The sequence below is a fragment of the Sminthopsis crassicaudata genome, chromosome 3 (assembly GCF_048593235.1).
Source record: "Sminthopsis crassicaudata isolate SCR6 chromosome 3, ASM4859323v1, whole genome shotgun sequence".
Lineage (NCBI taxonomy): Eukaryota > Metazoa > Chordata > Mammalia > Dasyuromorphia > Dasyuridae > Sminthopsis > Sminthopsis crassicaudata.
In genome coordinates, this window is record NC_133619.1 from 40,950,423 (window position 1) to 40,968,461 (window position 18,039).

Genomic DNA, 18,039 nt, shown 5'->3' on the forward strand with positions numbered 1-18,039 from the left:
CTCCTGAATAAGATTATAAGGTGTCCAGGGTGGAAAGAGAAGATGCCGGGGAAGATGGGTAAATGACATTTTTCTTAAGTTTTAAGTATCAAGAAGGCAGTGCAGAAGCAAAATTATGTTGAAAGCTTTCTGACCCCAAATACAGCCTACTAAGCAGCCCGGCAGACAAAACTGGGTTCAGGACTGAGTCCCATTTCCAGAAACGTGGGATTTTTAGCAAGAAATGAAATGATTATAATGCTACTTTATCTGCCCCCACCCAGTGTTCTGTACCCCACAAAGCCCTCCAAGAATGACGGCTACCACATCAGGTACTCTAGAACATTTCAGAGTGTTTTATAACAACTTAGGAATAAAAAACACTTTGAAAAAAAAGAAACACTTTTTTTTTAAGTCACTTATACTATAATGAAAAGATAAGCAAAACAAGAGTGCATCAGAACAGCTTCCTCTTCTATCTTCCACAAAAGGCTCTGCACAATGCAATTTGAGGCTCCAAGAAAAGGAAGGAAATGTGTATTCATTTAGTGTCTAAGTTCTTTGTAAATATTATCTCATTGGATCCTCATAACAACCCTTGGGAGGTGGCTGCTATTATGATCCCCATTTTACAGATGAAGAAATTGCTTTCAAGAAGAAAATTCTCTGCCCTTTGTACTATTATCTCTTTTGCCCTGCAAAGATAGGTACTGTTATGATTCTCATTTTACAACTGAACAAACTGAGGCAGACAATGCTTAAGTGACTTGTCCAAGATCACACAGTCAGTAGGTTTCAGAGCTACATTTTACCTTCTACGTCCAGGCCCAGCACTAAATCTGCCAAGTTTAGAGTCTAGGAAATCTGCCTGAAATGACTCCAAGCTTTCTCTAATATATCAATACAAAACCAAACTAGTTTGGGGAATGCCGAGTTAAAAGATACTCATGAGACATTTCAGGATTTGTTTGAGAACCAAACAGCCTCTTTTCAAAAGACTATTATTTTGTTTGTATCAAGTCAAAATGAATACTTCTACTGGCTGACTCTAGAGATTCAACATGCTTAAAAAAATGACCATTTAGCCATTTTGAATAGTTAGATTTTAGAATGGAGACCATTAAAAAATGTATTAGAATTCTTCAATTCTGAGGTATAGATTGTGAAGACATCATTATAATAATTATAACAGCTAATATTTACATGGTACCTACTTTGTGTCAGGAACTATGCTAAGCACGTATCATCTCATTAGGTTCTCAGAACAATGCTGGAGAAACAATCATTTTAAAGAACTTAGTGGGGGCAGCTAGGTGGTGCAGTGGATAGAGCACCAGCCCTGAAGTCAGGAGCACCTGAGTTCAAATCTGGTCTCAGACACTTAACACTTCCTAGCTGTGTGACCCTGGGAAAGTCACTTAACCCCAGCCTCAGGGGAAAAAAAAAAGGGAAGAACTTAACACAGTGCCCACAGCACATAGTATTGTTGTTGTTGTTAAAGTCATTTCAGTCATTCCAATTCTTCATGACCCCATTTGGGGTTTTCTTGGCAAAGATACTAGACTGAATTCCCATGTCCTTCTCCAGTTTATTTTTACAAATGAGGAAACTGAGGCAAAAAAGGCTAAGTGATTGGCACAGAATCACACAGCTAGTAAATATCTGAGGTCAGACTGAATCAACACGCTATCCATTCTGTTACCTTGCTGGCAAACTTTTTTTTAAATGAGATTTTTTTTATGTTCAAAACATATGCATGGATAATATTCAACATTCACCCTTGCAAAACTGTTCCAAATTTTTTCCCTCCTTTCCCCCACTGCCTCTTCTAGATAGCAAGACTCTTTATCTTCAACTAGAATACAATAATATTTTATAAAAAAAGATGCGTCGTCTTAAAGTTCTTTTTTTAAAAGTTCTTCCAGCTATAGGGTGGAAGAAAGGAACTGTTTGATTTATAATATGAAAAAGATGTCCTTATTTGAAATCTGTGAACTTGTATTGTTAAAAAGATATCGTTAAATATCTTTAAAAAGATATTTGGCTAAACTGTATTTCATAAGAGAGAAATTATTTCTCAGTTTTCTCAATTACTTTAAATCTTATCAAGTTATCAAGTATGATTCTCTGCAAGGAGAGAATATACACAGGGAAATTTTAAGTTATATAAAAAAGGTAAAATCACGATAAAATAAAATATTTAATATTTTTAAAATAAAATTAATAAAAATCAATAAAATATTTAAATATTAATGAATATTAATGAAAATAAAAGAATTTTCTTTCAGTTGGAATTTCACACAGCATTACCTCACAGTAAGGTAGGAATTGGATCCCTCAAGTTTCTTTCTCTGCTCTATAATTTGTCAATTTGAAGTCATGACTTTTAAATCAATATTCTAAGACAATTCATTTCACAAAGTGTTACTTGTTTCACCCACCAGAAGATGGCGATATTTTATCATAACTGTTTTCCAAACTCTTCTTAAAAGAAAAACCTTAAAAACCAAGGCAAACAACTATCAGATTATCTGTCATTTCTTTCTACAGGGGAAAGTCATTATAATGAGGCAAGGGCTGATTTTTTTTCATGAAGGAAAGAATACATGACTCATGTATCCATAAGTAGTATCAGACCTTAAAGTGAGGACCCAAGAAATAAGGGGAAAACCCTAGGTTGGCTTTAAATTAAAACCAAGAGAATTTTAGGACTTAATTTTTAGGATTTTAAAATTTAGAATTTTAGTAAAGAGTATATGTGACTATTGAAGTTAGAAATAAAGAAAAGAAGAGGGAGTAGAGACTGACTTCATTAGTTTAGGATAGTCCCAGATGACAAAATTCTAATTGTTCTCTGCAGTTTAGTGCTCTCAGAACACTATAAGAACTAAGTGATTTCATCAGGATCACATAGTGAATCAGAAGGTTTCCTGACTGCCAAGTCCATTCTAAATGCCATATAGTAAATTATTTGTAATATTTTAGTAAATTACCTCCTAATGTCTAGTAACTTTAATATAAACCATTATTTCTTTTTGGACTCCCCTCAAAGAACTAGTGTAGTGTAATCAACAAAGGATTACAAAGGGAGTACAGGATATGAGTTTGACTTTAGGAAGGGTTTCTCTGGCCACCAACCCTACTGATCAATCAATAAGCACTGTGCTAGGCACTTAAGAAAAAGGAAAAATAGTTATTTCCTGCAAGCAGGTTTTCACTTTCTTAATCCATAAAAGAGAGTTTGGAATTGATCTCTAACCTCAAACATTCTCTGATCAATGATCTGCCTGAATGAAACTATACAAATAAATCATAGCATCTATTTTATCTAGGGTAGCAGATTAACACAGAGATCACCTCCAAAGTCAGAAAATTTCAATTCTGCAGCTAGTTTGCAATTTTTCATCAAGCTTGGCCCAGCTACAGACAACTTGTTCTACAACTATCATTTGAGGTTGGTCCTTGAAACCAGGGATTGCTTTTCTGTTTGTCTTTCTTTCACCAGAAATTTCAAATAAATCCTTATTGAAAGAATGAATGAATGGAAAATGTACAACAGATTTCTGGGGATATACTATTTGTATATATTTGTGAGAGGATTTTACTCCCCACAGAATACTAATACCCAAAGTACTTGTATCAAGAGATACAGATTAGTGTCATTTACCTTCTACCAGATCATAGAATAAGAGGATTCATATCTTTATAAACTATTAAAGTTCTTTAAAAGTTCTTCCAGCCACAGGTTGGAAGAAAGGAACTGTTTGATTTATAGTGTAGGTATAGGAGTACTTACATGAGATCTGTGAACTTACATTATTAAAAAGATATTTTGTTAAATTGTATTTCGTTATAACTGTTTTCTTCTGTGGTCTCATGTATTTTATCTCATACATTTAAAAACATTCTGAGAAAGAGTTGATAGGTTTGATCAGAATACCAAAGAAATCTGACCCCAAAAGAAAAAAATAAGAATTTCTGGTCTAAAATAAGATTAAAGAATTATATTAGGTTAAAATGGTTTTTAATATTTTTAATAATAGCTTATAATTTTCAAAATATATGGATAGTTTTCAACATTCTCCCTTGCAAAACATTGTGTTCCAAGTTTTTCTCCCTCCCTTTCCCCCACTCTCTCCCCTAGAAAGCAAGCAAATCCAATTTATGTTAAACATGTACAATTCTTCTATACATATTTCCACATTTATCAAGCAGAACAAGAAAAATCAGAACAAAGAGGAAAAAAGAGAAAAAAGGCATGTAAATAACAACAAAGATACAAATACTGGTTGTGATCCACTTTCAGTCCTTTTTCTGGAGAGAAATGGCTCTCTCCATTACAGATTCATTGGAATTGACCTGAATTACTTCACTCTTGAAGAGCCACATCCATGACAGTTGATCATCATATAATCTTGCTGTTATTGTGTACAATTTTCTCTTGGTTCTACTTCACTTAGGATCAGTTCATTTAAGTCTTTCCAGTTCTTTCTAAAATCATCTTGCTGATCATTTCTTATAGAACAGTAATATCCCATTACATTCATATGCCATAACTTAACCAGTCATTCTCCCATCAGTTGATGGGTGTCCACTCAGTTTCCAGTTCCTTGCCACACAAAAAGGGCTGCTACATTTTTGCACATGTGGGTCTTTTTCTTTTTTTATGATTTCTATGGGTTACAGACTCAGTGGAGACATTGCTGGTTCAAAGGGTATGCACATTTTGATAGCCCTTTCGGCATAGTAAAGCCTTCTTGACTGGAATAACTACTGCTGAAATGTTTCCTATGAAAAATCAGCCAGTACTCCCAAGGATGCCAAAAAGGAAGGAAAGTTAAGGATTTTTTTTTCACTTGTTTTGAATGTGTTTTGAATGGGCCTGCCTTGAAACATGGAGTGGGAGGAGATGTTAAGATGAGAAAGTGGTGGGTATTTAGATAATGGGTTACTTGGTAGCTTGAGACATAGCCAGAAGTCAGAAGATTGAGTTTAATTCATCCAGGCTCAGATACTTCTTACCTGTATGACTCTGGGCAGGTTACCTCATCCTGTTTGTCTCAGTTCCTTCTCTGTAAAATGAGTTGGAGAAGGAAATGGCAAACCACTCTGGTATCTTGGTCAAGAAATCCCCAAATGGGGTCATGAACATTTGGACACGACTGAACACAATGAAGATGATCCTTCCAGTATCTTTCGCCTTTATTTTATTTTATTTTTTATTCATTTTTCCAAATTATCCCCTCCCTCCACTCCCTCCCCCCGATGGCAGGTAATCCCATACATTTTACATGTGTTACCATATAACCTAGATACAATACATGTGTGTAAATACCATTTTCTTGTTGCACATTAATTATTAGCTTCCGAAGGTATAAGTAACCTGGGTAGATAGACAGTAGTGCTAACAGTTTACATTCGCTTCCCAGTGTTACTTCTCTGGGTGTAGTTATTTCTGTCCATCATTGATCAACTGGAAGTGAGTTGGCTTTTCTTTATGTTGAAGATTTCCACTTCCATCAGAATACATCCTCATACAGTATTGTTGTTGAAGTGTATAATGATCTTCTGGTTCTGCTCATTTCACTCAGCAACAGTTGATTTAAGTCTCTCCAGGCCTCTCTGTATTCATCCTGCTGGTCATTTCTTACAGAGCAATAATATTCCATGACCTTCATATACAATAATTTACCCAACCATTCTCCATCTGATGGACATCCATTCAACTTCCAGTTTCTAGCCACTACAAAAAGAGCTGCCACAAACATTTTGGCACATACAGGTCCCTTTCCCCTCCTCAGTATTTCTTTGGGATATAATCCCAATAACAGCAATGCTGGGTCAAAGGGTGTGCACAGTTTGACAACTTTTTGGGCATAGTTCCAGATTGCTCTCCAGAATGGCCGGATTCTTTCACAACTCCACCAACAATGTATCAATGTCCCAGTTTTCCCACATCCCCTCCAACATTCATCATTATTTGTTCCTGTCATCTTAGCCAATCTGACAGGTGTATAGTGGTATCTCAGAGTTGTCTTAATTTGCATTTCTCTGATCAGTAGTGATTTGGAACACTTTCATATGAGTGGAAATAGTTTCAATTTCATCATCTGAGAATTGTCTGTTCATATCCCTTGACCATTTATCAATTGGAGAATGGTTTGGTTTCCTATAAATCAGGGTCAGTTCTCTATATATTTTGGAAATGAGACCTTTGTCAGAACCTTTACTTTTAAAAATATTTTCCCAATTTGTTACTTCCCTTCTAATCTTGTTTGCATTAGTATTGTTTGTACAGAAACTTTTTAGTTTGATGTAATCAAAATCTTCTATTTTGTGATCAATAATGATCTCTAGTTCTCCTCTGGTCATAAATTCCTTCCTCCTCCACAGGTCTGAGAGGTAGACTATTCTCTGTTCCTCTAATCTATTTATGATCTCATTCTTTATGCCTAAATCATGGACCCATTTTGATCTTATCTTGGTATATGGTGTTAAGTGTGGATCCATATCTAATTTCTGCCATACTAATTTCCAGTTTTCCCAACAGTTTTTTCCGAATAATGAATTTTTATCTCTAATGTTGGTATCTTTGGGTTTGTCAAAGATTAGATTGCTATAGATGTACCCTTTTTTGTCCTTTGTATCTAATCTGTTCCACTGATCTACCGGTCTATTTCTTAGCCAGTACCAAATGGTTTTGGTGACTGCTGCTATATAATATAGCTTTAGATCCGGTACACTTAGACCACCTTCCTCTGAGTTTTTTTTCATTAGTTCCCTTGCAATTCTCGACCTTTTATTCTTCCATATGAATTTTGTTGTTATTTTTTCTAGGTCATTAAAATAGTTTCTTGGGAGTCTGATTGGTATAGCACTAAATAAATAGATTAGTTTGGGGAGTATTGTCATCTTTATTATATTCGCTCGGCCTATCCAAGAGCACTGAATGTCTTTCCAATTATTTAAATCTGACTTTATTTTTGTGGCAAGTGTTTTGTAATTTTTCTCATATAATTCCTGACTTTTCTTTGGTAGATGGATTCCCAAATACTTTATACTCTCAACATTTGTTTGGAATGGAATTTCTCTTTGTATCTCTTGCTGTTGCATTTTGTTGGTGATATATAAGAATGCTGAGGATTTATGTGGATTTATTTTGTATCCTGCCACTTTGCTAAAATTCTGAATTATTTCTAATAGCTTTTTAGCAGAGTCTTTGGGGTTCTCTAAGTATGCCATCATGTCATCTGCAAAGAGTGATAGTTTGATTTCCTCATTTCCTACTCTAATTCCTTGAATCTCTTTCTCAGCTCTTATTGCCGAGGCTAGCGTTTCTAGTACTATATTGAATAGTAATGGTGATAGTGGGCAACCTTGTTTCACTCCTGTTCTTACTGGGAAAGGTTGCAGTTTATTTCTATTGCATATTATGCTTACTGACGGTCTTAAATATATGCTCCTGATTATTCTAAGGAATAGTCCATTTATTCCTATACTCTCAAGAGTTTTTAGTAGGAATGGATGTTGGATTTTGTCAAATGCTTTTTCTGCATCTATTGAGATGATCATATGGTTTTTATTAATTTGATTATGAATATGGTCAATTATACTAATAGTTTTCCTAATATTAAACCAGCCCTGCATTCCTGGTATGAATCCTACTTGATCATAATATATTACCTGGAGATGATTTTCTGAAGTCTTTTTGCTAATATCTTATTTAAGATTTTAGCATCAATATTATTAAGGAAATTGGTCTATAATTTTCTTTCTCAGTTTTCGATCGACCTGGTTTAGGTATCAGTACCATGTCTGTGTCATCAAAGGAGTTTGGTAGGACTCCTTCATTTCCTATTTTTTCAAATAGTTTATATAGCATTGGGGCTAATTGTTCTTTAAATGTTTGGTAGAATTCACATGTAAATCCATCTGGTCCAGGGGATTTTTTCCTGGGGAGTTGATTAATAGCTTGTTCTATTTCTTTTTCTGAAATGGAACTATTTAAGCAATTTATTTCCTCCTCTGTTAATCTAGGAAGCCTATATTTTTGGAGGAAGTCATCCATTTCACTTAAGTTATCAAATTTATTGGCATAAAGTTGGGCAAAGTAACTCCTTATTATTTCTCTAATTTCCTCTTCATTGGTGGAAAGATCCCCCTTTTCATTTGTAAGACTAACAATTTGATTTTCCTCTTTCTTTTTTCTGATCAGATTTACCAAAGGTTTATCTATTTTATTGGCTTTTTCATAAAACCAACTCTTGGTTTTATTTATTAATTTAATAGTTTTTTTACTTTCAATATTATTGATTTCTCCTTTTAATTTTTGTATTTCAAGTTTAATTTTTGGTTGGGGGTATCTTTCGCCTTTATTAAGCCATGATAATGTGTGCCCATCATTTCTACTGATAGAATGTGAGCTCCCAAACCACATGAACTGTTTCCTTGTATCTTTGTAAATGCCTACCTCCAATGCCCCAAGAATTCCTTAGTAAATGCCTGCTGATTATCAATCAGAAATAAAAGCAAAGGAACAAACTCAGAATTCTAGACTAAAAGCACCAAGTCTAAGAGCCTAAAGCACTGAGAACGTCCGAGAATAACCCATTCTACTTTTGAACTATTTTAATTATTTGGAATAGGGAACCTAGGGGCTACAGTGGATAGAACATTAGGTTAGAAATCAGGAAGACATGTTCTTGAGTTCAAATCTAGACTTGGACACTTACTAGTTATGTGACCCTTGCCAAGTCACATAATCCTGTCTGCCTCAGTATTATCTATAAAATAAGTTGGAGAAGAAAATGACAAACCACTCTAGTATCTTTACCAGGAAAACCCCAAAAGGGGCTGTGAAGAGTTGGACATGACTGAAAAACAACTCAACAACAAATTATTTGGAGGCCTTTGATGACATCACACTTAAATTTTCCTTTTTTTAAAGTCCACTTGTTCATTTTTCTTATTACTTCAGCTCTTTGGGGCAGGGCCAAACACTAGAAACTTAAGCCTTTTCCTATCCAACCACAGTGGGGGAAATAGAGAATATTTGATAGTAGACAACATTTCTTTTATGTGGTCTTGTTCAATCTTTAGTGCTTATCAAAGCTAAAATAATTACATTATTTACATTAAAATCTAATCTTGAAAAAAACTGGTAAGTGAAGAAAGGTGTTGGTTTAAGACGCAGTCAGAACTACTTGGCATAGTGCACAATGATTTTAACATTAGTGAGATATTGAAGCAATCTAGAAATCCAAGATATTTTCCCTATTCTGATAAAAAGAAAGTATGTTGGTGAATTAGTCTTAATACAGAAAAGTCAATAAAGATTGTAGAGGATACCCCACCTATAAATTCAAATAGCAAGAAATTAGATTGCAATCCTTGTAATGAATTGTTTTGCTACTATCGATTATTCAGGGATTCTTCATTACTACAAATGAGAAAAGGAAAAAAAAATTGTGATGATGATGATGATGATGATGATGATTATGATGATGATAGCAGCTAACAGTTACATACCAGGCATGGAGCAAAATAGTTTACAAATATTAGCTCATCGAGTCTCACAACAACCCTGAAAATAAGTGCTTATCATTATTCCCAATTTAGAAATATGAAAACTAAGGCAAACAGGTTGTCACTTGCTTAGAGTTAGTAAGTATTTGAATTTAGGTTTTCCTGATTCCATTGTACCACCAAGTTGCCTCAGTATAGAAAAATTCAGAAATAATTAGGCATTGTCACTTTGCAAATATTATTTCATTTGATCTTGACATTTATAAAGTGTGTCAAGCATCATGCTAAATAAAGTACAAAATCTGATGATCATTTGATCCTCACAACAACTCTGAAAAGTAAGTACTATTATAAAGTTGATTTTATAATTGAGGAAACTGAGGCAGGCAGATCTACAGCCAGGAAGTATGTGAGGCTGAATATGAGCTCGGGTTTTCCTGATTCCAGGCCCCCAGTGCTCTAACCACTGTGCTATTTACCTAGCTGTGTCCCCAACACAGAATAATTTAAAAGAGGAAGAGATTTCCAGGAACTGGGAAGGCTGCAATTCAATTGAAAAGTTGTATCAATGCCTAAAAACAGCTCCCTTTTACATAATACCAACTCACACTTATATAAGGCTTGAGTTATATTTTATTTGTAATCCTTCTCTCATCTGAGTCTCACATCTTGCTTTATTACTGCCATGATCAGCTGCACTGTGTCACAGCAGAGAAAAGGCAGTAGCCAGAATTCCGAAGGCCCTAGGGAGGTCTGGGAAATCAATGCTCTGGAACAAAGTCAAGTTTACTTTTTCTCTAATCCAGTGTGGAGTCAATTGTAAGACATGAGGTCACGCTCATAAATACCGCAGTGTTCCCTTAGTCCCCTCCTCGGCCTCCGTGTATCACCTCCCACTGGCAAGAACTTATATACATCCAGGTAGTATAAATGGTCCATATCCTTTCTCCAATGCTTGAATCTTAGAGACTTGCTGCTGGCAATAATAGGAAAAACAATTTCCCCTTTCACTGCCCCACAGGTGGAACTGTTTGGATAGGTTAAATGATTAACAGAAAGCACTAATCTAGCTTCAGTGTTGGTCTATCCTTGAAGGCAAATTAATCTCAGAAGGAGTAGCAGATAGATCTTGAAACATGGAGTGATCACATGCAGCCCTGATGGCCCCCCTTTCCCTACTTCTCCCATAAAACCTGTGTACCTGCTTCCAGGTTTTCCAGGACAAACCTTGGGCCAGGGAACACCTCATTTCTCTTTCTGAGACATAGAGGAAAGAAAGAAAACTAGATAAAATATAAGGTGAAGGGTATCCAAAGAGACCACTTCTTATTATTTTTGGTAATAACAATCTTAGTTCTGAAATCATGAATATTCTTATGATGCTTTAAAACTTTTCTTTCTTTTTTATTAGTACAATCTTGATAAATGTCAACATATCTTTACACAAGAATGAACCAAAACATTGGTTTCGTGAAGTCGGATTGCTTTAAATATAAAGCCAGTTCTTTCAAAAGATCCAATACTGTTCTACGTTTCTTGGACTCCTTTTCCTTTTTTTTTTTTTTTTTTTTTAATCACTATCCTTCACTTGCTTCCTAACTCTTCCTCAATAAAAGCTCTCCCATATAACAAGCAAGTACAGACAAGTAAAACAAATTACAGAAACTTTCAAAAAGACCTCCAACATTGCTTCCAATTTTAGAGAAAATTCTAACAATTTGGCTTTTTTAGGAGGCCAGGAATGTCACGCAAGTCTAGCTAGGGTTACGGTTCTCTTATTTCTATTAATATAAATAATAACAATAGCATCGTGTTTGTTTACAAAATACTTTCCCTTAATAACTGTAGCAAATAGTGCATATTTTGTGGGTCCAGACTTGTAACTTTGTCAGTCAATCAATTGCATTTATTAAGTGCTCACTGTGTAAGAAGTACTGTAGTGAGTCTTAGGAATGAAAAGGAAGGAGAAAAATAGCCCTCATCTCTAAATGAGCTTAGCATAATGGGAGAGCCAACATGCAAACCCTTATATACAGGGAGCATAATGGGAGAGCCAACATGCAAACCCTTATGTACAGGGAAGACTTTTGCTGTTCATTGGATTCAGTCTTGTCCGACTCTTCATGGCTCCACATGGGCTTTCTTGGCAAAGACACCTGAGTGGTTTACCATTTCCTTTTCCAGATCATCTTACAAATAAGGAAACTGAGTCAAACAAACAAACTTGTCTCGGGTCACACAGCTAGTAAGTTCGGAGGCCAGATTTGAACTCAAGAAGATGCCCCTGTAAGCAAGATATAGACCAGATAACTTTGGAAATAATGAACAGAGGGAAAGCTCTGTAATTAAGGATGACAGGGAAAGGCTCCAGTCAGGCAAACCTCTAATTAATGCAGATGGGACTTTAAAACAGGACTTTATCACCTTTTTGTGTGTTTGTCATAGACCTCACACCATGCCCTATCTTGGGCAAAGCTTATGGGTGAAGCTTATGGATTTCTTCTCAGAATAATATTTTAAATGCATAAAATAAAAGGAATACATTATATTATCGTAATTTCTTACAGGCATGATGATGGGAAGCAACCCGGGGATAATTTATTTGTGGCAGTCAAGGGGTTAAGACTGGAATGAGCAGGTAGCAGGCTTAGGCAAGAACTGGCATAGGGCCAAGGATGTCTAATCTGATAACACACCTGCAGGCTTAAGGGGAGCTGGGAGGCTGGCTGATCTTTTCCCTTCCCGAGCCCGGCATGACAGAGAATGTGGCAATATCCTACCTAGGACTTGATTGCTGCTTATGTGGAGACTACTGTGGACTTGACTTGGGGATGAAGAAAGACACCTTGGGGAAAAGCTACTAATGCCACTTTTGTAAAATGTGAAGCATAATAGATTTATATAACAAATAGACATTTGCTACTGAAATGTTTTTTGGTCATGTCCAACACTTCATGGTCCCATTTGGGGTTTTCTTGGCAAAGATACTATAGTGGTTTGCCATTTCCTTCTCCAGCTTGTTTTACAGATGAGGAAGCTGAGGCAAAAAGAGTAAAGTGACTTGCCCGGGATCACATAGCAAGGCTGTATTTGAATTCATGAAGATGAGTTTTTTTGATCTCAGGTCCAGCACTGTATGTACTATGGCACTATCTATCTACCCTTATCTTAGGAGAAGTTGAATTCAAAGAGAACAGAACTAACCACAAAGACAAAAACAATTCAAATAGAGAAAGTCCTAATGGAGGGTTCAGTGGGGTGGTGAGGAGAGGGGCTAGATGGGATGATGGAAGAAGGCAATTATAAGAAATTATAGACCAGCTACCCTGTTGCTTTAATGTATTGTTCAGGTTATGTAACCATCCTGACTGTGGTTTAATGTTAAAATCACAGAAGGATGTCAGAGGCCATTGGGTTCAGTTTGTTCAGTCTTTACAACTTTTCAATCATCCTTTGCTTAAAAGCCCCATCACTACTTTCCAAAGCTCTTCTCATTCAGAAAAAAAAATCACAGATTCTTTTTTTCTCATTTTTAAAAAAGGCAATCAGGCTTAAGTGCAGGGTCAAACAGCTATTTAGTATCTCAGCTGTATTTGAACTCAGGTCCTCCTGAATCCAGAACTAGAGCTTCATCCACTGTGCCACCTAGCTGTCCCTTAAAATCAAAGAAAGTGGAGTTGAAAGAGGTCTCCTTCAATGACCACCAAGGTATATTCAAAAAAGAATCACCATCAAATGAGATGAAATTTATCATTTCCTAAGAAAGTCCAAGCTATTCTGAGGTATTTTTAATAGTTAAGAAGTTTTCTTTATATCAAACCAAAAATCTACCCTTCATACAACTCCCTCTCCTCCTGCTCCCTTCCTGGGAGTCCTAATTTTGCCCTCAAGGGGCCAAGCAAACTCCAACTAATGAGATAAAATTCATAAAGCATTTATTGGCAGACAGTGGGTGCTTAATGAATGCTTGTTCCCTTCCCTTTCCATGAGACAACAACACTTCAAATAAATAAGGACGATTGCCCTCAAGTAATGGCTACTCTCTGGGACTGTGTTCTTATCAGTAATCAATATAGCCCAATCAGCACTGAGTAGCTGAGATACCACCATAGATCTTTGACCCACAAATAACCTTCAGTGCATCTTAAAAGCATTGGGATTGTTTCTATCATCAAAAAAATGGAATTTCATCTGCCTTCTTACTGAGCCAAGAATCCTGCATCTAAGTTTTGAATGTACTTTACTTTTGATGGAATTGAATACTATCTTCTTTGAGAAAGGTGAACTATATCCTGTAAGCTTTCTCATGAGAGCTGGGTTTTGTTTTTGTTTTTTGTAGAATGGGCACTCAATGCAGTTTCCGAAGTATAGGTCAACTCTCCTGCTTGTGTTAATTTTGGCTTAACAAGAAAGCACAAGTATACCATCAAACAGCACCCACCATCCATATGTGAAACCATCGGTTACAGAGAAGTTCTGAATATTGTTGATAAATTCACTCGCCTTGGCAGTTTATTTTCCAGGGATGTTCACACTGATAATAAAGTAGACAGTATCTGGGAAGCTCCAAAGGAAAGTGTAGGAGAGAAGAGGTAGATTGACTAGCAAACTGAAGGTGCTTAGAGCCATTGTGCTGACCTCATGTATACCTGTGAAACCTGGACAGTCTACCAGCGCCATGCAGGAAACTGAATCACTTCCTTTTGAATTGTCTTAGGAAGATTCTGAAGATCACCTGACAGAATAAGATACCAGACACTGAGGTCCTTTCTTGAACTAAACTGCCAAGAATTCAAACTCTGCTGCAAAGAATGCAACTCCACTGGGCTGGCCATATTGTTCAATTGCCAAATGTACACTTGCCAAAAAGACTTTTTTACAGAATTGACACATGGCAATTTTGCACTCACATGGTTATCAGAAAAAGCGATACAAGGACACTTTCAGGATTTCTCTTAAGAGCTTTAGAATTGGTTGTATGACATGGGAGACACTGGCACACCTGGACAGTCCCTCATCAGAAAAGGTGCTGTGCTCTCTGAGCAAAGCATAATGGAATTAGCTCAGAAGAAATGCCAGATGTCCAAGGTTAGGAAATATTCATAGGGGCTTTTGTGTCTAATCTGGGCCAGAGTATTCTGAGCTTGTAGTACTCTGAAGCAACTCTAACACAGTGATACCATTTTGGCTCTCTTCAATAACAAAGCATAACAACCAAATCAAACCAAAATTGCTACTCTCTAACTGGTATAAAGAAAACCAACTGAATTCTCTTATTTACCCAACTCTTGTTATCCTTCTCTGTCTCAGTGGCTTCTCAGTGGCTGTGGTCATTTCAATCAGTCAAAAATCATATTAAGAACCGGGAACCTGTGCTAAAGAATCACTGGATTTCTGCCATATTTTTGGACTTTTCACATTTCAAAGGCTCACACATAATCCTGAAAGAGGTTCAGGGAGATTTCTATTTTTCTTAGAATAATAGAAATGACACGGTTTAGTAGGTAGGAGAATGAGAAACATTAATGACACATGGTACAGTTAATATTTAATTATTAACTGCACATATATGTACGTGTTATGTGCATATGTAATAATGAGAATTTTCCAAAAAGGAAGGGACTTTGAATTTGTCCAGATTAAATCTGTGTGTGTGTGTGTGTGTGTGTGTGTGTGTGTGTGTGTGTGTATCCTCCTTTGCTCCCTTAACAGATTTTGAATTTGAGGAACAAAAATGGTGCATTGAAAGAGCAACTGGTCCAAACCTCAGACCAGATTGCAGGTAAAATGATTGGATAAAATGAGTGTGAGCATGGGTACTTGTGCCTAGCTAGAAGAAGCTGATGCACAAGAAAGAGGATACAAGTATAATGAGGAACCAATCCCTAGCCCTTAAGGAAGAAGAAGTATTTATTTCACTAAGTAATGGCAGACCAAGGACTTAGACAACAAAGTTAATGAGGAAGTGAATGATAAGAGTGAAAAGATAATCAGAGTGGTTCAGAAGACGACAAATACTTTTTTAGACACGAATTAATATTAAGGTTTATTTTCCCTTTTGTAACAAGTCTCCCAGCATACCTTTAAATCTAGAAGCAATCAGACACAGGAAAAGATTAATTCTTCCATTAATCAAGTCTTTCATTTATCAGCAATGGGATCTAGGACAACACTTCACCAACATAAATTTCAGTTCTTCCTCTATAACAAGATTTGATCCACGCTAAGTTTTTTGTTTTTTTCCAACTCTACAACTGTGATACAACTCTACCTGTGATGCTCTTAGAAAGATTCTATCCTAAGTGGACAGGAATGGACAGAAATATCTAATAATGGTGCAATTTGTTAGAACTTGAAAGAAAACTCAAAAAGATTATCTGATATATGACCTTAAAAAACATTTTTTAAGAGAAGCATAAACCGGAGTGAAGGCAGATACAAATTAAAGACCATCTAGTCCATGCTTTCATTTGACAAATAAGATGCATAATTAGAGTACACTACAATCAAGAGATTGAAGTCAAATCCTCCCTTACTGCCAAATGTGATTCTGAACGAGTCACTCCACTTGCTCAGAAGCTAGTCTCCTCACCTGTAAAATTAAATGAGGTTCTTTCCTGACGCTCCCTGGAGAATAACAGAGGTGGAGGGAGAAGCTACACCTCCTACATGTGTCCTCTTAATCATACATAATTTCTAACCAAAAAATAAACTGAAGATTTCTTCTAGCAACTATGATAGCTACTGTATGTCCAAACACTTTGCTGCCTAAATGTCCATCCTGCATCACTAGGTAACCTCTTCTTCGGTTGCCATTATTCTCTAGCTCTATTTACACTGGGCTATTTTACTAGTGTTTGGAGGAAGGTGGATCACATTTAACAAACAGAATATTGTCTGAGTGTTTGATCAACATAAATGTCATTGATGCATCACCCCTGTTTTCTACCTTGCAACATATATAGAATTGCAAAGTAAAATCTAGAGCTTTTCTCTTACTTTAGAATTTAAAATCCAAGAAGGAAAATATAGAATAAGAGGAGTGGGTGATAAAAAGAGGCAAGTAGACTGGGATCACTTAGAGACCACGACCAAAGATTCAGATACAAGACCATGCTTACATAGGAAACACTTCTCTCTTCTTTTACGGTTTCCTAAAGCCAGTCCCTTAAAAGGCACAGAGTGAAACTTAGTGCGGCAACATTCTGTGAAAGGCAGCCTGGCTATCTTGAGGTTTCTAATCAAAAGAGCTAGTTCCTGATTTTTGCTGAGGCTGGAACCATCAGGACTCGGGCAGTCTGTGAGTAATTTAGTTCGGAGAGAAATGGATTTTAAAGGACTCCAGCAAGATTTTCTTCAATGAGAAGTAGCTGATGCCTTCAAAAGAGAAGCTTATAGGAGAAAAGTAAGTAAACTACTTATTTCACATAATTTTAAGAGGGTACAAAGCATGATAATGTATGCTGGGGGATGGGAAGCAACTGAAATGGGATGCTAGTATTTTTTAAAAGCAGTATTTTATGTTTCTGAAATTTGTTCAGCTGCTTTCTTAATGGTTATGTCCATACAATGAAGACAAAGAGCTGCTTTAAGAGTCAGTTGTTGAACCTGGGGAAAAGACTTTCTCTACTACTTTAAGATACATAATGTGGCTCTTGGTCAAAACAGCTATAGGGCTGTTGTTCTTGTTTTATTTATATATATTTAAAATACATATTAAAATATATACACATATATATTTTAATACCTAAAAGAAATTATGTTAATGACAGCTTAAAAGATCTTTTAAAATATCTAACAATTATTGCATATAGATATGCTTTTAATTTTTCTAAAGTACTATAAAAACTATAAAAATGTGACCAAGACATCAACACTAATTCATTGAGCACAATAGCAAGAGAATATGATTTAAGGCCAAAGGATCTGAGATCGAATTCCGACTGATTTCAATCATTTGTATGATATTGGGCATGTAATTTGTTTCTCTGGGATTCAGTTTCCTCAGATGTAAAATGGGACATTTGCACATAAGGATCCTTAGGGTTCCTTGGAGTTCTTTAAAAAAAAAAAAAAAAAAAAAAAAAACAAACACCTATGAACCTGACTAGGTAAATGTGAGAGTGTCTGTGTGTATGTGTGTGTGTGTGTGTGTGTGTATACACATACAAATATATACACACACATACATACACATATAGGGTTATTCAAAATAAGACTATGTTTGTGCAAATATATGTAATGCATACGTGTATATACAACATCTTCTTTGGGTGACAATTTCAAGTGAAATTGGACTCAAAGGAAAATTATAATTCAAAAAAGCCATCCCACTTAACTGCAAATATGTTGAGGACCTGGATTTTAACTTCAGCAATATTACTTTATGACTGGTGTGATCATAGGCCAATTATTTCACCTCACAGCTTAGTTTCCCTACCTGCAAAATAGGTAGGTTTGCCTAGATAACAACCAAAATCTAGATATCCATTTGGGATTATATATTCACATGTTGAGATTCATGAGGAAAGAGAA

General features: G+C 36.0%; 2 protein-coding genes across 7 annotated transcripts in view; one reads left to right on the forward strand and one right to left on the reverse strand.

Annotated features, from left to right (window-relative positions):
* MED12L (mediator complex subunit 12L) overlaps positions 1–18,039 on the reverse strand; it is a 560,363-nt gene that overhangs the window by 160,977 nt on the left and 381,347 nt on the right. The gene's annotated exons all lie outside the window — the stretch shown is intronic.
* Positions 16,452–18,039, forward strand: part of P2RY14 (purinergic receptor P2Y14) — a 42,217-nt gene continuing 40,629 nt past the window's right edge. Inside the window, exon 1 of one of the 2 annotated variants that reach the window (XM_074298328.1) lies at positions 16,452–16,909. The gene's annotated coding sequence lies outside the window, so the exon portion shown is untranslated. The remainder of the gene's footprint in view (positions 16,910–18,039) is intronic. The other variant, XM_074298326.1, reaches the window with a different exon arrangement.